The following is an 18,290-nucleotide window of genomic DNA, read 5'->3' on the forward strand; positions in this document are numbered from 1 at the left end:
GAGGGGTTGAGGAGCAAGAACACTGATACTAACAAGGGAAAAGAGTATTACACTGTAGTTGGAAAAATGAATAAATTTCTGGGCGGATTTCATGATACAGTAGGAGCAAGAGGCGGTGGAAGTTTCGATGGGCGCAGGATGTGGGGAGTGTGTAGGTGTAAGACTGGAGGGGTGCGATGGTACGAAGAGTTAATATCAGGTATTAATCGATGGGCTACTCGGTGAAAGTTTGCGGGAAATGTATGGGATCCGATGTTGCGCAAAGTGGGGGAGGAGAGAGAAGAAATTAATGAGATAGTATAGCATCCACGAGGGGAATCGTAGCTGGATACGGAAAATGAGACGGAGTTCACAGCATTTAAGGATTTGATTTTGTAAAATTCTGATGGATAGTAAATGCAAACGATGTTGCTATGAGGGAAGCTAAGTCAGAATGAGGGTTTGTATGTATGAAGTATTGTGGACAGCTGCTTCCCACATTGGGCTAGTTAGTACTTTCAGTAGCTTTGGTCTATCGATGTTACTGTTGTATGGTCAGTCGATGAGGTGCGAAAGCTAACTGTCGACAGTGTAAGGTTTTTATTTTTCTTTCCGCGTTATTTTTCTTTTATCTCCCTCACTCTACATGAGTCGGTGGTGGCTTGTCAGTGGCACAATCAACTCAATTTTAAATCGTTAGATTTATGTATATACAAGACAAAAAATATTAATTAAAAATTAATGATGAAATATTTACGAACGATTTGAATTTCGTGAAAGGACGACTTTTAAGGAAGTTCTCTATAAGAGAAAGGTGATTTACAATATAACTGCAACACTTTTCATAAATGGTGATTTTAAGAAAGGAGAAGTGTATTATCATTAAAAACTGAAGGACCTGGGTTGGAAAAAATTTTATGTATTTTGAGGGAAGAGCATTAGGTGTCTTGTAGTGTAGTAGGGTGAGGGCGTAAGTTCCGGTGGCTATATCGGTGAAGAATGTGCTGGAGAGGCTATTAGGAAGACAAGAGAGGAGGAGTAGCTTGGAGTATGGGTAGGACCATAATATGAAGAGGAAAATTAGTAAAAGTGTAATTAAGCTTGGGCTGTAAAATGGAAAATGTGGAGAGATAGGTAGAGATTACTTGATACTGTACATAAATATCAGGGCGGATTTCGTTGTGTGGAATAGGGAGTCTGCTGATATTTCATCGGAAGCGGGCGTGGATAGTGTGAAGAGTGGAATTTGTCGGTAGAGGCGCCGCAGTGTACCATGGTTGGAAATGAGAGGAGAAAAGTGGTGCTGAAGTGTTCAATGTGAGTGGGGAGAGGTGGTAATTTGGCGAGACGGGAAAGGGTCAACGTGGGAGAACGTAAGTGGATGGAGAAAGTGGGTTCATGCATTTGCAGGGATCAAGATTTCAGTCTGGACCCTACACACACACACACACACACACACACACACACACACACACACACACACACACATCCGAAAGCTGACCACCACCGTTACTTCATCCAATAAATTGTGCCATGCGGTGCTGTCGTGTCAGCCGCCTGTAAGAAGTTCTTTTGTCACTGCTGCACTGTAATGGCTGAATTAAGTCGGTCGGAGCGTGTGTAGGTTGTCGGCGAATTTGGTCGGTCGGTTGGTGCAAATGTAGAGCAGTTTAAAGGCCCCTGTCAACGCACCCCTCTATTGGCCCACCTACCGACGGATCAATTTCGTGACGTGCTCGACATCCAGGAAAAGAAATTTCATCGGTCGGTCGGTCAAAATCCTTACACACGTCCCATAAAAGGGTCGGTAGGTAAGTCGATCCGTCGGTGCGTGTTTAGGGCCGTTTAAATTTCGTGCCTCTTCGAGTGATGCGTGCATTCTTTTCTACTTCACCAAGCTCTTTGTTCAGTGGTGGGGAGACTCACAGGTGTGCAGCGCCCTCCCTCTCAAAAGTACCAGCCTTCTGCACAGTGTGGGGCACCACCAGGGACAATTAGCCTCCGCAGTTAGTGTGTGGTGTCTACTCAGCTGGAAAACAACATGGGAAACGCCGCCAGCACCGTAACCGTTGTTGAGTGGAGCGGGAAGTCGCCCACTGACAACATTCCTTTTCTGGACTTTGTCATCATCTTCATGGTAACGGTGTTTTACGCCCTAGTTCTCTTCCTGATTTCACAGTGCATCCGCCCCCTTCTGGACCTCATTTCCGGAGTAAACCACGACGATTGATCTGAGTGACAATGTGGAAATCCATTCTAGTGCAACTAAGCGACCTCCAACTAGCTATCACAAGGAGAATGGATATCAAACCACTGTTCGAAATACGACTAAAGGCGGTGTCTCAGGAACAATCATTAAATGTGGAGTTTTGGTGAAGGGTTAAATATAATTGCGGTATGTAAGTCAGTATTATCACAAACAATAACTCTTTTAAGCCACGTCCTTATTTGGTATTTTCTTCGGAACAACTCTCGACGTATGTTTCACTCATTCTGTGAACTGCAGATATCTAAAGTAAAGCCAGAGTACAGCTTTAAAATTAGAGTATTCAAGAACATTTTATGTGCTTCTAAAATTCCGTTAAAATGTGAGTGAGAAATAGTACGACAATATAACTTAACAGCTAAAATTTGAAACATTTTAGATTATGACTAAGAAAGTAACTGTGAATTGTTACACGAGATTCTTTCCGTTTTTTCTGCAAGGAAAAACTTGCAATTTTGTATTATAACCATATTACACATTTTCAAAGAGAATCTGTACTCCATAAAATTGTCAGTGATGTGACTATTTCGAACTACTTACCGATAGAATTAGTGTATGACGCGTTTGAACTACTTACCTATAGAATAGATGACGACATGTGTACTCTTACCTAAATTTTTGCTATTTTGGTTTCTTTGGTTCTACATTCCTTTGGATTAGTTATTCATTAAATGTCTCCTCAAAGATATATTTTAAAACACGAATGTTAATATAAAGATTTTTCTTCACTTTAGTAATATAAATAATATTTGAGTGGAGTTTGTCATTTGACTTTTGGTAATTACTTTCAATTTTTTCGCTTTTCAATCAGGCTGTTTGCAAGAGTAACAAAACAAAGAAATTTCGGAGCGACAGATAAATTTAGAAACTTGCATTCAGCATCAAAACTTCTATTTACAGTAAAAATTGCTAGGTGTGTAACTGGTCTGAAGCCATGTATCAATCGTTCCAAAAACCACAACTCTCGAAACGGCAGCCAGTTCAGTTTTACGAATAATATACAGGTCAGCTGAACCACTAACAGTAGAAACCTGAGAGACCGAAAGGGCAGCCACAGTTATCACAAGGAATTCTGCTGACTTTTTTTTCCCCTGTACATCTGAGGAACGTAGAGGGTGTATCTCAGGTAAGACATGTTAAATTTCTATTTTTTGTCTACAGCGTACACACGGCATACACACATGTTGCGCTACGGATGCAAACGGTTACGCAGTTGTTGAAAATTAATTACGTTTCACCCAGATTTATGAAAGTACGTAGTCATTCTACAGTGTTTCAGAAAATACTTGCTCGAAGGGATTGTGTAATTGCTTCACTGAAATACTAGTTTCGATGGAGCCACATAGTGTAACTGTATCGAACGTACTCTGGTGTCGAGGTGGGTCGACGTTGTAAAATTTGTCCACTGATATTTGCGAATAGAAGTATTTCACTCTGCGATGGAATGCGTGTTGTTTAAAAGCTATCTGGTACAATAAAATTGTCTCACTGGTACCTGCTTTACACATCTAAACTGTAAATTTTATTTTACTTTTAAAATCGTACGTGGTGTGGCCGCGCGGTTGTAGGCGCTTGTCTGGAACCGCGTGACCGCTAAGGTCGCAGGTTCGAATCCTACCTCGGACATGGATGTGATATCCTTAGGTTAGTTACGTTTAAGTAGTTCTAAGTTCTAGGGGACTGATGACCTCAGATGTTAAGTCCCATAGTGCTCAGAGCCATTTGAAAATCGTACGTTTGTGGCCTGCAGATATTCACATATAATTATATTTTAATCTTACTAAAAATTAACCGGTGTATTGCAAAGTTCACGTAGACTATACAGTACACTGTATTATGCATTAGACAGCTGCCTCCCGCTGCATCATAATCAGGCTGTATGTCTCAATAACGTGAGTGCAGAAAATACTGTCAAAAGAAGTCTGAGTGGAATTGCAGCTTTTTAAAATACTGTGTTCACGTGTACGAAAGAAAAGCTTAAATGCACTTAAATGCAGTAGTTTTAATGTTTGCGTGGCCTTCTCCGCAGCAGCTGAAAACATGTTATTACAGATTATCCTTTTTGATCTGACTGTAGTGTAATTACAAAGAATTACACTAGACGCGTTTCACTTTTATTTATAAAGCTTCTTCTGTGGTCATTCTGTAAATCGAATCATCCGTTCGTATATTGTTTTACGTTAAAAACAGTTTTCTTTATTAAGTTGGTAGGCAATTTAAGGTGTTCTAGTTATCTTGCTATGAGGACCTTGCTAGCAGCTATTGATGTCAAAAGGCTTCATTTCACATCTGCACTTAGCAGTTTTTGCATTCTGTAGTATTTCCTGCACTACAGTAGTCAAAATTCAGTTCTAAAATGGTGCGGCGTAGGATTTGATGATTGATGATGCTTTAGGTATCCTCAGCATAGTAGTCTTTGCGAAAATAAGTAATAAATGACTTACTAGAATTTCTAGCTGTGCTAGGTGTGTTAATGTGTTGTAGTTTCATATTTCATATCTTCACTGTACTAGACGATGTAATTACGTACGTATGCGTGTAAGTAAAGAATTCTTGGGTGTTTCCTTTCCAAAAGACATTAGCTTGTAACTGAACAGCTGGTTTGTTTTGACTGATACACTGTACTGATAGATTCAAAGCTGTCAGAAAGTGATTGCTGTTACTGTGTACTATGAGGTACATATTGGCAGGGAAGTCTTGTGCTCGCTCTGTAACCCAGAGCGTTAAATACACCTATGTATGTCCATGTAGATTTCATACATGCTATATAATAAGTTACCGGCAGCTTTGTAATAAATCCGTACAGTTCGCCTCAGCAAAAACGAAGCAACAGTTACATCATAAGATGACGGCATCTATAAAGATAACGTCACAGAATTTTTGCATATGTATGAGTATATTGTGAAGTACAGTCAAAATGTTACAGTATGCAACTATAACAGTAAGAAGTCTAGAACAGCTTGAAATTTCTAGTAGTGTCCTTTATTGCCTAATTTCGCAGAGACCACATTTGACTCGTGTGGTGGAATTACAGAACTATGCTGAAGATACCTGTAGAATCATGTTAGCAAATCCGTGATTTCGTCCTGTAAGTCAACGGGATAAAAATACCCAGAGTGTCATGAACCTGTCAGAATTTTTCTTTCCCAGTATGAACTTCAGCTGACGAAATAATGCAAATATTTTAAATCCTGGCTTGCGCATCCTGTACGCATCTACATAGGTTACACCTGGTTACTGGCCGGTTGCACACTTTCAAACATTCATGGTGGGTCTCTGTGTGTTCTATATCGTATTTCCATACCACTTTTGCGCAACGACGCTCTGAGCGTGGTTTTTATTTTTTTTATTTAAGGGAGTTGACGAGTTTGAACCTGGGACCTGCTGCTGGTAAGGAGGCGCCAGACCACACATGACATGTAGAATTCAGAAGAGTTCAGTGAGACTAGCGATGATACAACCAAATACTTAATGATCTCAGCGTCAGCTCCACTCCACTGCACTGCACTGCCTGTAAAAGAATCTTAATACTAACTATAGTGGAAAGGGTTCAAGGCTTTCCTATTTTTAGTTAGCTTGTAAAATAACGTCGAAAAAGCAGTTAAGTTTACCAATGGAAATTTTATTCTACTCACAAAACATTGTTTATAAATTGCACTATTGATAAAAGGAAATGTTTTAATACAGGATGGTAAAAACCAACTGCGTTCAAGAAAAATGTGAACGAATATTCCCTGAGTGGTTTTCCAAGTTCTACAATGGATCGAAGGATGACCTATGCCATATCACATCTATAATCTAGGTTTAAATTAAGTTTCACAAAAGAGAAAACTATCAAAATGGTCTACAGTGACCCTCAATTATCTTTAATTACTTATCTAACCTGTCTTAAATTACAGTGGCTGATGTGGCTTCTCAATAACTATATAAAAGAAAAATCATCGCGTTTCAGATCTGTTCTTCAAGTGGCAAATGTGAACACCATGAGTTTTAATTAACGATCGACACTAGTATTACGCAAAAAGGGGGTGTAACAGATGGGACTTAGGCAGTTCTGAGTGAAGCCTTACGCGCTGTTATGCGGCATAGCGTGCGTTCATTACCTTGTCGGTGTTCGTCAGGGGGGCGGCGGCCGGCGCAGCAGCCATCCAGCTCGCCGTCTCGGAACTAACTCTCCTAACTTCTCCTTACTACAATTTACCGAAGTTAGTTTTTTTTAAACTATCTGGCTATGTTTTCTTCTGACCAATCAGGGTCTCAGTGTTAAGGTTAAGCTCCGCCTACAAAAATTCTATCCAATGAGAAACGTTATATTTTTCGTGGTGGGGCAATGTTTATAAAGTTTGCAACGTAACAGAGACACTAAGTCTCACGCTAAAACCTGCAGCTGGCGTGGTCCTTTTAGCGTTATCGTAAGATCTATACTGTTCTTCTGGAGGGCTCTATCTTTTAACATGGGCTGGGGGGTGGTCCTTGACGTAACAGGGACGCGAAAAAGTCTCGCGCTAAAACGTGTTGGTGGTAGACTTAGAGGTAGGCTACAGATGTGGGTGTCCGTCCATTATCGTAGGGCCTTCTAGCTTAACACGGTTCTGCTCTCGGCTTCTGTCCTCGTTTCTCCCCTCGGAACTGCGTCTGCCTCTGCCTCACGGTGGGAAGGTACGACATGCATTTAGGCGTTCTTGTGTTAGTCTGTGGTATTCCATTTGCTCTCTCGTTACTCGTATTACTTTGGTTAAATTAATGTCACGATTTATTCGGAGCTATGTGACATACTACTGGATTTGCTTATTATGTCAGGGTTTTCATGGAAGGTGTTGGATTTAACTGACATCTTACAACAGATTGCCTGAAGCGGTTTCTATCGAGTATGTAGTTTTAATTTTCGTCTGCTAGAAGACAGTGTTTTTGAGAGCGTTAATTTCTTGAAGGTTTTCTGTTTGTTTGTATACGCTTTTAGTAGTGTGAACGATTAGTGAATGTGGTCTAAAGTAAAAATGTAGATCATTGTTCTACTTACAAACGCTGTACGAAATATGTGAGAATGTTTTAAGCCAGGGCCAATGAAGACCATGGGGAATTTTGTATCATAAGGTAAGTTTGTGGTAAAGGAAAGCTAATCAGAGTGCAAATGACAATAGTTCACGTAAAGTATAAAAAAATCAAAATGTTAAATAGTTTGGAAAAATTGCTGCTCGAAAGGGTGTTATTTGTTGATAGGTCATGGAAAGCGCAGAGGTGGTTTTTCTATTGGCGTTAAAGAAAACTGACCAATCAGAACAGAGTATTCTTCGCATGTCTTCTCTCTTATAGGTATAGAATGCTTACAGCATGGAACTGTCTTGGGTAATACGACCTCCGAAGGAAGTTATAATTTGCCGGTTTTAGTTATGCTAAAGTGAAGGCGTATTTATTCCGGGGTGTTTATTTAGAAATTACAGAATTTTTATGTCATTTTGTGTATGAGAAATGACAGTAATTCCACGTCGTATACTTAGCAGATTAAAGACTAAAAACTTGATTACATTAGACACCGATAAATTTAAGTGTGGCGAACATATTAATTTAAGGACAATCCGTGCTTAGTAGTGGTTCAGATTGTGGGAGAGATTTCACATAAACTTACTAAGGTGAATGAAAGAGTTTCTGCATGACGTTAAGATTAGCGTGGACTTTGGGTGAGCGTGCACATTTAGGTTCAGAATACATCGAAGTTTTGCCAGTATTTCAATCTTTCATTCAAGATTAAGACCTCTTTCAGATTCTTGGAATAGTTAAGCAGCCTGGTGCGAGTTGCAGTACGGTAGGTTTCTGCTCGGCTTCCTTACGAGCGATTTGCTGCAGCGAGTTCACAAGTAGGTTCAGGTAACTGACGAAAGAAACCGCGCCGCCGCATGTGTATTAATGCTAATCTCAGGAACTACTGAAGACTTTTTGATGCTAACTCACAGATAGCAAACTCGATTAATGAAGAGGATAAAAGACCGGTTAGTACCATGAGAACGTGTCCCGAATAAGTTTAGTCCATCGAAAGCAATTTAAAGTTCAAGCGTGCACTAATTGGTAGGAATCGAACTAATTTCGTTTTGTGAAAGATTGTTTTGAAAGGTAGTAGGTGTTACACTAGCAGCAATCGAACCAATGTCACTGCAATTGTGTAAATAAGGTAGACAGCCTAATAAAGCAAAGTACTTGGAAGTAAAAGCACAGTGACCAAGGGAACTACCTACTGTACGACCCTTTTTGGAAGTGAAATGTTTTGTAAATTGGACGTGAAACAGTAGCACACTCCAGAAAGTATTTATGAAGCAGCTATTATCGAGCAACACAGATGAGTTTAAAATTTTCAGACAACAGAGTTTCACTAACGTACTTAATGATTCAAAGCAAGGAAGATAAAGTTCATTATACAGTAGCAGTAAAAAGAGAGAAAAGCGCAGCTTAAACTGACGTGCGGTGGCTTTCTCTCTCTCCAAGATAGGAATAAATCAAAATAGAAAATATCAAACTGTTACGCTCTGATATGATTGTTTCTAAAAGGAACATACTCCTACGTTCATCATGCAGAGAGCAAGCGAAATATGGAGACCCTGCATATATTTTAGACAGACTAAGTTGCAGCCTATTAGATTTGCAGAAGCACTAATGTTTCTACAATAAAAATTGCCCATAAAAAGTTTTCACCCTGTTAAACTATTGTCTGACTTTTCTAAGGGGACACACATACTGGTCTATTAAGTGTTCAGAACTTCGGCTTCAAACCACACAATGTTACAAGCAAAGGTATAGAAATAAAAGAACTATCAGAAATCCGCAAAACTAAAGAACACCGCTGGCCATTAAACATTAATGGCCTGAATAGGTGACGCATTGGTTAGCACACTGGACTCACATCCGGTAGGACTATCTAAGGTTTCCGTAGTTTCCCCTAAATCGCCTTAGGCAAATGCCAGGATGGTTTCTTTGAATGGGCACGACCGACCAACTTTCCCATCCTTTCCTAATGCGATGGGACCGATGGCCTCGCTGTTCGGTCCCTCCCACAAATCAACCTACCAGCCAACCAACAGTCTGAAACTGCTCCTTATAATCACATCTTTATGGTTTTTGTGCGAAAATTTTAATAAGGAGAGTACTTTACTTAGGCCTCTTTCTACTGTTACTGTCCACGTGGAGCATTTCATACAAAAGATTAACTAAACAATAAAGAAAACATTGCTCAACTAAAATTAATAAACACTCTTTAAAACAGTAATTATCCTGCAATTCCATTTATCAGCAGTAGTAGGACCCTTTCCATGTAAATCAGGGCAGATCAGTGTTCCAGGCAGGTCATTGGGAAATAAACTTTTGGACCATACAAATAAGATACTATACTTCTATTGAAGGTAGTGGCTGTGGCACAAGTATGTGGTCATCATATACGATCAAGGCTCTTAATGTAAATTTGGTCTGTACCCTTTCCGGAGACGGGATTTTGATTCAGAGGCAACCATTGAATGCCCGATCGAATAGAAAACGTAGTACACATCCGGGTCATGATTAATTTCGCTGCTATAGTTGCCTACTTCAGCACGCTAGTTGATAATTGTTTTGTTACTTGTCACCAACTCAGGCATTGACTCCAAGCAATACCTCGCGCGAAACTACTTCAGTTTTTCGTGGCGGAAAGATCTCCCTGCTGGCTCCACCTCTCTAAAATCACATGCCATGTGCATGAACTAGTTTTGGACACATATTACGAAACAGACGTAAATCGATTTGTACTCTGGATAAATAATTCCATTTATCAGGCAGGCTTAATTCTGGGTTAAGCATTCCCTTGCCAGAGATAAATTGTCTCTAAAACTCAGACATCGTGGACTAAACGGAAGCCTTGTTGCCTACTGCCGGCCGGAGTGGCCGAGCGGTTCTAGGCGCTTTAGTCTGGAACCGCGCTACCGCTACGGTCGCAGGTTCGAATCCTGCCTCGGGCGTGGATGTGTGTTATGTCCTTAGGTTGGTTAGGTTTAAGTAGTTCTGAGTTCTAGGGGCTGATGACCTCAGGTGTTAAGTCCTATAGTGCTCAGAGCCATCTAAACAATTTTTTGTTGCCTACTGCTGTTAAATTTGTCCATGCAACTCCGTAAACATTCTGATAAAGTCAACACGGCAAAGATTAATGGGAGAAAATTATCAACATCCAAAATATTAAATATGTTAACATGAGGGCGAAGCCCAATATTTTAGATAAATTCCACCTAATGGGCCCCTGGGCACCATCACGGCACTACACAAGTTACTTTGAATAATTATATTCACTTAAATATTTCCACAGCGAGGGAGTGATTCCGAATAAGAACAGGAAAATTTACTTTTTAATATATATTGTAACAGAAAATACTTACATCAGATACTTAAAGGTTTCGAACAGCTAAGCGACTTAATTCAACAGCAGAGACAAAATCGGGATTATATCGTCTAGCCAGGTATTTTTAACATTGAGACAGGATTTGTATGGTTAGAAACAAAGTATTTGCATTGGCTACTTAATATTTCACAGTGAAATACATGTTTTATCATATTAAGCGTGTTAACGAGCTGTAAGTTTTATAATTATGTCGAATTAGCTATGGTTTTAGCGACAGAAATAGTTTCGTACTTCCGTTGCCGTTCACTTTAATTTTCATGTGGCTTCCCATTGTTCCTTTGAACTGCAATTATTTACAACAAACATTTAGGAAGGAATAAATATGTGATCAGTAGTCTGAATGCTCATCTCCTAAATCAGATGCCTTAGAGGTCATGAGTGTGTAATGCAGTAGCTCGTCTTTAAGCAACGAGGACTTCCTTTCTTAAAAATCAGCTACCACAGAATATTGTTCCTAGTATTATATTATATTTTGCATATATGTACTGCTGATGAACTGTAAGGTGGATGCTTCCTTAAATATATTTTGACTTGTGATCGGAAGTGTCAGCCCCCAAAAAATAATTCATCTACACGTAATGATCAGCAGTATGGATGATAAAATAAATGAATACTCGTATTTTATGAACTTTCTGAACCCTTTTGACATGGCAAAAAAGATATCTTGCTACTAGGGTAGCTAGAAGTTTAGCATTAATCTTCCACTATGTACTTACAGGCAAAACTGTAAAGGGCTTATAAAAAGATTTTTCCATCTCAGATTGTTGACATCAGCTATTTAATATTGTTGCAGCCACATGTAGTAAGCGTTGCTTCACACAGTGGAGAATGGCAAAACAGTCACGCCGGCGACCGAGCCATTGCGCAGTAAGCACACAAAGGTAGCCTTGGTGACAGTAGCCGTCTACTAACAGACTGACCCAGGTACACACACACACACACACACACACACACACACACACACACACACACACACACACACAGAGACCAAGGGTCGAGCGAAGCCTGGTGAGTGCCGAGTAAGGGGAAGTGAGGCCAGCACACTAAGTTACGCTGCAATATACTGCGGGAGTAATAACAAAAAGCTACCACTGGGGGTAAAAAACGTTCTCCTGCCGGATACAAATAGTGGAGCGCAGGCAGCAACAGACAGAAGTAATTAGGAAGCAGTTAGGGGATCTGAGGACCGACGTGGTCAGTGTCCGAATGTTCAATCTTCCACCTCGCAGGAGTCATCCGTTCGCCACCAAATGTCAACTTCAGCTCTGGAGGTCGGCCAGAGTTCGGTCAGCACCATGGCTGACGAACTACAGCGAGAAATTCCAGCAGGACCGGCCGCAGCGCGGTCTTGGGTACAGGCGCCTCAGGGGTCTGACGCCCGGAGTTCACGGCAACCCGGTCCCATGGCGCGTGGTCCGTCCATGATGTGACCTCGCGGACATGGCGACTGACGGCTTCCCAGCCGCCGGTGCAGCAGGCGTCGGCAGCTGACCTCACGGGGACGCGGCTCCCTGGGCACGCCGCACTGGGGCGCCGAGCGGCGACGACTTCATCTCAACCACAGGGCATCCTGGCTTCAGCGGAGCACTGGTGGCCTGGGGCTCCCGAGTGCGATCAGCGGCGCGCGTTGCGCGCATTGTCGGAGAAACTACACACCAGCAGCCAGGCGGAGGGATCCGCAGGGTGGGCAGCGACGACGAGGGAGAAATCGTGAAGTAGTTCAATAAATAATTGTAAAACTCCACGCCGTCTGTCTTTGGCGCAGCCGCTGTCTCTACGGCTAACAATTGGTGCAGAAGTCGTAACAATAGGGTTGGTAAAACTCAAAACTGGCGGCCTACCAGTGCACCTTCTCACAACTTGAGACACACACTTTCTCTTTGATACTGTAGATCGGGCTGGGGATAACGTACAAATGGAAAACAATTCAGATGCAACCTGATCAAATTGATTACTTTTGCAATTGTCTCCTCAAAAGTTAAACATAAAAAGCTAAGGAGAAAAAACTGGTTAGTGTAAATATTAAGTAATTTTACAAAGTTCTACAATTTTTAAATTTTTTAAGGAACTCCATTGTTCTAGGCTTCGTTGTTCACTATCTTAGGTAGATAATGTTTACTGGAGATACTGGTATTATTTTTTTTCACCAAAAAATGACAGAACACGTAGTGCACAAAATAAACCTATATTGGATGTATAAAACATACAACAAAGAGGCATACCTGGGGATTACACGCAAAATATTGGAGTAAAGGAACAGGAAATCCTCAGTAAGTGGAAAAAGTTTGTAAATCAAGTAGTGCCCTCTTATGGTGAAGTTTCAGGGAACTTCAAAAATCTCGAAACAGCGTTTTCTGTCAGACAATGAAACTGTAAGATAAGTTAGACAAAGAGATGGAAGAGTTCTAAAATAAACCTCACTAACGAGTCAGCTAAAGCGTGATTCATGAGTAATGCATGCTACACAATTGACATTTATAGTAGCAGTTAATAACGATAGGGGACTATTTCCAGATACATTACATGGTCACAAATAGTGCTCACACAGAAAAATCATGAACCTAAACCCAAAGTGTAAGTTTATAATGTTCTACACCCGAGTTCAGCATGTAATTAATCAAGATGGGATGCCAACGGAGGTAGTCAGATGGACACAGAGGTGTGTGGGACATTTTCGAATGTTTACAGGCATGGAGCCACGTCTCCAAACAAAATAAAGTGCATACAGCACAGCAGCATGGGTTTGATTTCTGACTAACTTAATGATTCAGTGCAGTTGTTATGACACTGACCCATATGGGAAGATGCAGTTTTCCCTTACCAGCCAACCTGATATCGGTTTTCTTAAATCGTTTCAGGAAAATGCTATTATTAGTCCAACAATGCCACAACTGAACAGCTGTCTATATGTATACTCGTTGTATTATGACAAATGTTACTTTCGGATAAAATAAATACACACACATTATTACCAATGAAATTGGACAATAATATAAATTAGTACATTCTTCCTACTAAAACCAAAAGCCTTAAAGTGGCTGCTAGTCTAAAACAAAATGTGCACAAGGATCACATAATTTCTTACTTTCATTAATTCTCTCGTGTTCCTATGTTGGTGGCGAACGTAACTGCCATTTACACTTGGTAACTTTGAAACGAAGACCTCATCCACTATGGTGGTTTTGAAAAAGACAGTGGGTCTTCAAATCTAAGTAAGGAATTAAGATAGGGTAGTAGTCTGTATAACTTCAAGATAACTGTAATTGTTTATGTAAAAACTAAAGGCTGACAATACATTTTAACTGTATAAAACATAATATCTAGAAGGTATGACAAATTTGTGCTGTTGGACAACTGCCGGCGTATTCCTCAGTTAATTGTGTAGTGTATGAATTGTTCCTCTATCATGATATGCAGCTGAATCCGCTGATGTGTCCATAAACGTTTCGAGGCTTTCTCTGCTGATATTTCAGAACGGCCTATAAGAGCAACACAGCTAATTCAGTAGGATCCATTTTCACTTTTCACTTCATGTGCTTTGCATGCCAAGCAGACTGCTAACCATATAAAGCTACCCACTTCCGCTAGAGAGCACTGAGAGCGCAATATTACGTTAACCGCCCAATCATGTGTGCTGACGTCTCTCTCTCTCTCTCTCTCTCTCTCTCTCTCTCTCTCTCTCTCCATGTGCATCCACGTCAGCGTGAGCTGCCTCGTCCCATGTGCTTACAGCTGGATGCCATGTCCTTGAACCGCCCTGCCAATGGGACAGCCATCACACATTGTGCATCATGCTATGGTGATCTTAAAAAATAGTCAAAGTTTACATATTGAGCCACATTTTTAATTCATGTAAGTCATCTTGATGGGCGCGGTCTTTTCCTTTTAAGTTTGAACTTGATCTTTCGAACTAGTAATCAGTGCTTTCTTCTGCTCACGTAATTTTATTACAATGGCTCTACTCCTAGGTAGCACTAGAGTAGCATTTAAAAGAACACACGGAATTAATGTACTTGTGGTGCACCTTAGTGAGCATCTGACATTTTATACTTCTGTACTAATTCCTACTGCCTTTGTCTCGTTGTTCACTTGAAACTATATTATTAAAAAAAAAAACTTTGTCTAAAATGCCACTTTCTACATACCAAACACTTCGTCGTTTCAGGTGCATACTGAATGAACTCTTTTCAATGTTTCTAACCATGTAAATGACGCATCGCGATGTTTAGTATTAATAAACACAAAAGAAGGGATGAATGAGCACTTGCAGTGCACAAGGCGTATTTGGTCATAAATGCACAAAGTTAGAGGACTACAGGATTGCCAAGCATGGATCCTGTGCTTAAAGAAATATAAGATAGCTGTCTTATTGTTGTGAGGTGATCCAGCTTGGTACCATGTGGAAGTATGAGGTGTTCATTAATCAATAAATTTTTTTAAAGCAGGTTGGTTTAATTCAGGATTTCAATACATTATATCATTCCCCATACTTTTGCCATTTTTATTTTATCTATTTATTTTTAATTTCGCTGAGTCATCACTCTTACGACTGATTTGATGCAGCCTGCCACGATTTACTCTCCTGTGCCAACATTCTCATCTCAGAGTAGCAATTGCAACCTATGTTGTCAATTATTTGCTGGATATGTCCTAATCTCATTCTTCCACCGCAGCTCTTACCCTATACAGCTCCCTCTAGTACCATGGACGCTATTCCCTCATGTCTTAACACATGTCCCACCATACTGTCCTTGTTCGTTATCAGTGTTTCCCATATATTCGTTTCCCCGTCGATTCTGCGGAGAACTTCATCATTCATTACCTTATCTGCCCATCTAATCTGAAACGTTCTGTAGCACCACATCTCATATGCTTAGATTCCTGTCTTCCCACAGTCCATGTCACACTACTGTACAATTCTGTGCTCCTACCGGACATCATCCGAAACTTTTCCTCAAATTAAGACCTATGTTTGATGCTAGTACACTTATCTTAACCGGGAGTGCCCTTTATGCCAGTATTAGTATGCTTTCCTCCTTGCTACATCCATAATGGATTATTTTGCTGCCTAGGCAGTAGAATTTCTTAACTTTGTCTACTTCCTGATCACCTATTATAATGTTAAGTTTCTCGATCTTTTCATTTCTGTAACTTATGGCTATTTTCGTCTTTCCTCGATTTATGCTCAGTCCATATCCTATAATCACTAAGCTGTTCATTCCATTCACAATATGCTGTAACTCTTCTTTACGTTCACTGAGGATAGCAATTTCATCCACGAATCTAAACTTTGATATTCTTTCACCTTGAATTTTAATAAGTTTTGAACTTTTTTTGTCATTGCTTCTTCGATCTACACATTGAACAGCGGGAGCGAAAGATGACGACCCGGTCTTACATCCTTTTTAAACCGAGCACTTCGGTCTTGGCCTTAGTTTCTTAATATTAACTCTTGATTGTTGTACATATCGTGTATTACCCATCTTTCCCTATTGCTTCACCCTATTTTTCGCAGGATTTCGACAAACTTGTACTATTTTACATTGTCGAACGCTCTTTCCAGCTCCACAAATCCTATAAACGTGTCTTGATTTTCTTTTAATGCTGCTTCCATTATCAACGGCAACGTCAGAATTGCCTCACTCGTACGTCTACTTTTCTTAAAGCTAAACTCATATCGTCATGTAACATCCTCGTTTTTCTTTTTCAATCTTCTTTCTCATTCTTCTATATATTGTTCATGTAAACAATTATGATGTACGAGTAGTTAAGCTGACTGTGCGATGATTCTCGGACTTGTTGGCTATTTCAATCTTCGGAATTGCGTTGATGACGCTTTTCCGAAAATCTAATGGTATATCGCAGGGCTCATACATTCTTCACACCAACATTAATTCTCGTTTTGTTGCCACTTCCCTCAATGATTTTAGATATTCCAATGAAATTCCATTCGACCTTAGTTACTGTAAGTCTTCCAATGGTCTTCTAAATTCTGATTCTAATACTAGATCCATTATGTCTTCCCTATCGACTTCTATTTCTTCTTCTATCACATCATCTGATATACCCAACCCCCCGCCCCCCCCCCCCCCCCCCCTCATAGAAGCCTTCAATGTAGTGTCATCTAATCGCTCTCTCCTTTTGCGTTTAACAGTGGACTTCCCACTGGACTCATAATGTTATCACCCTAGGTTTTAAAGTCATAGAAGGTGTGTCTATTTTCTATATGCTGACAATGAGTCAGTCCTGAGAACATTTGTTCTTAGATTTCTTCACATTTTCCATTTCGCCTTAGCTCTCTTGAACTTCCTATTTTTCACTTCTAAGCCACATCTATTTCTTTTTTCCTGAATTTCTCTTAACTTTTTGTACTTCATTGTTTCGTCGATCAACTGGAGTATTTCTTTTACTACCCAAAGTTTCTACACAGTTGCCTTCCTTGCACCAACTTTTTTCATTTCAACCTCTGTGATTGCCCTCTTTAGAGATGTTCAGTCCGCATCATCTGAAGTGCCTGCTGAACTATTCATTATCGCAGTATCTATAGCTTCTGAGAAACTCAAGCGTATTTCTTTCTTCTTTAGTGCTTCCATATCACACTTCTCTGCTGACTGATTCCTTCTAACTAGTCTCTTAGACTTCAGCCTGCTCTTCATGACTGCGAAATTGTGATTTGCGTCCATGTTTGGCCCTGGGTATGGCTTACAATCCAATATCCCATTTCGGAATCTATGCTTGACCATGACGTAATCTAACTGAAATCTCCCAGTAAATTACGTGGTTTTTCAAGTATAGCTCCTCCTTGTGATTCTTGAACGGAGGATTCGTTATTATCACCTGAAATTTGTTGCAGAACTCAATTAGTCGCACTTCTCTAGTGTTCCTACTACGAAGAGCATATTCTCTCGTAATATTTTCTTCTACTACAACAGCATTCCAATCCCTCATGACTATTAGCTTCTTCTTCCTATACATACTGGATTACTTGTCCAGTATTCGCATATACTTTCTGTATCTCGTGATCTTCCTCTTGAGTTGTCGGCATATATACATGAACTGTTGTTGTCGGTGCAGGTTTGCTGTCGATTCTGATGGTAGATAACCCTGTCGCTAAACTGTTGTCAGCAACTCACCCTCTGCCTTTCCTTCATATTTATAAGAATCCCATTACCGTTACACCATTTTCTGCTCCTGTTCATATTACCTTATGTTCCTTTGACCAGAAATCCTTCCTTCTTACCATATCACTTGACTGACGCTTCATCTAGATTGACCCTTAGCATTTCCCTTTGCAGATTTTTCTATCTACACTACAACATTCTAACTTAAGACATTCCATGCCCCGATTCGTAGAACGATATCCTTTCGTTGGTTATATTGAATATTTTTCTAGTAGTCACCTCTTTCTTGGCAGTCTCCGCAATGAGGTTTTTATGGGGTCTAGTCCGTAATCTTTTGCCAATGGAAAGATCGCTATGACACTTTTTCAATTACAGGCCACATATCTATTTGATACACGTTACGTGCCCTTAGTGTTGAGGTTTGCATTGTTTTCTGTGACTTCATGCAGTTTACCATTGCTGATTCTTCGGCCTTTTATGGCGAGTTTACCACCTCAGGGGAGAGAGTGAGACC

The sequence above is a fragment of the Schistocerca gregaria genome, chromosome 6 (genome assembly GCF_023897955.1).
Source record: "Schistocerca gregaria isolate iqSchGreg1 chromosome 6, iqSchGreg1.2, whole genome shotgun sequence".
NCBI classification, from domain to species: Eukaryota; Metazoa; Arthropoda; class Insecta; order Orthoptera; family Acrididae; genus Schistocerca; species Schistocerca gregaria.